The 1,635-nt window shown below is 32.5% G+C and overlaps 2 non-coding genes across 2 annotated transcripts; both read right to left on the reverse strand.

Moving 5' to 3' along the window:
• Positions 1-500: 500 nt before the first annotated feature.
• LOC147072496 (5S ribosomal RNA) lies at positions 501-619 on the reverse strand. Its single transcript, XR_015070733.1, has one exon. It is a non-coding gene; the product is annotated as a 5S ribosomal RNA (ribosomal RNA).
• Positions 620-1,274: 655 nt separating this feature from the next.
• TRNAN-GUU (transfer RNA asparagine (anticodon GUU)) lies at positions 1,275-1,346 on the reverse strand. Its single transcript has one exon. It is a non-coding gene; the product is annotated as a tRNA-Asn (tRNA).
• Between the last annotated feature and the right edge of the window lie 289 nt (positions 1,347-1,635).

Here is a 1,635-nt window from a genome sequence, read left to right on the forward strand (position 1 = left end):
CAACTCCATGGAGGCCCAATAATAATGATCTACTTAGGATCGAACATGGTAACAAAAGATGCGTACCAAATAACAACGTGCATCCACTTACTTACATATATATTTTATATTAATCATTATTATGGTGCATATATATTATTACTAGGTTGGGAAAGGCTTTAATTAGCACGCATTGATGTAACTGGCTTTGGTTTTGTATAAGAAACAATTAAAAAATATGTTCGGATGTAGGTTAAAAATTGAATAGAAAATTCACGAACCAGAACACAATTTTTATTTTTCTACACGGTACGCTCCTGTCCACTTCGATCGCTAGATCCTTCTTTGTCGAAGTGTAGTGAAGAATTACAGACAGGTAAGCATCGGAATTTCTGGCAAAAATCACAGTGAAAAAGTTGCAAAATAATCTACTCTCTTTGTTAGATTATAATAATTATTTTTTTGCGGATATTATGATGATAATAATAATTATTATACTTTCGTGTAAATTTAATAAAAAAAGCCAACGGCACGCGGTGTTCCCAAGCGGTCACCCATCCAAGTACTATCCGCGCCCAATGTTGCTTAACTTCGGTGATCGGACGAGAACCGGTGCTTTCAACATGGTATGGTCGTTGACGAGCGATGTTTTCCTTATGCGTTAGAAACGTAGCGATTTTAATACATAATTTTATGATTATAATATTGTATTTTTTTTGTACATAGGTACATAATATAAAATTATAATATATTATTTTATAAAATAATCTAACGGTCATTATAATATGGCCGACTCATCCAGGATAGGCTTCTGTCGTGATTCCATCCGATTCAATTGCAATTATTTTAAACGTTTTTAGTTGTATCCAACCTGTATGAATCGTCTGTAATAATTACAGCTGAGTACAGCATTTCTATTCATAAACGAGAGAACAGTAAGTAATTTACTCGTAAAGAAACAAATCCCACATGCATGTTTAGTTAATTTAGTAAACAACACGACAATCATAAATTTAATATTCCTTCTCTTACTTTAGTGCAATCGAGTTAAATGACGTCTGGCACGAAATAATAATTATCTAAGCTTACCTACTTTCTGTTTTAATAATAAATTCCTCGCACTGTGTTATTAGTTGTGTACCATGTCATGTTACAGAAAAGTATTCAATAATAAGTAAACATTTTACCTAAGTATATAGGTACTAGAATCATTAAAAATAATAATGAAATCGAAAAATGTTTTTCATGTATAATAAAATTTATATTTACAAAATTTCCATGAAAAAAAAAAAAGTCGCCCCCGGGTGGGCTCGAACCACCAACCTTTCGGTTAACAGCCGAACGCGCTGCCATTGCGCCACGAAGGCTTGTGTTGGTCTTGTTGAAATAGTTGTATAAAGCTGTAGTACGCTGACGTATAGAAAAACGGAGAGAAGGAAACTTATGATAAAATTTACATCGACTGACCGATTATTACACATAATAATATTATTAGGTATAATATTTATATCTACCGATTTTGTATTAACTATGCATACGAGAATCACGTTATCGCGGTTATCCATGAGAATATAATATTATAGGAACATAAGCAAACTAACTTCAGTAGAACCTCAATAATTATTATCCGGGTATATTATGATCCTCAGTGATTAT

Source organism: Rhyacophila brunnea, unplaced genomic scaffold (assembly GCF_057557595.1).
Source record: "Rhyacophila brunnea isolate RB1 unplaced genomic scaffold, BYU_Rbru_1.0 scaffold_2, whole genome shotgun sequence".
Taxonomy (NCBI): Eukaryota; Metazoa; Arthropoda; class Insecta; order Trichoptera; family Rhyacophilidae; genus Rhyacophila; species Rhyacophila brunnea.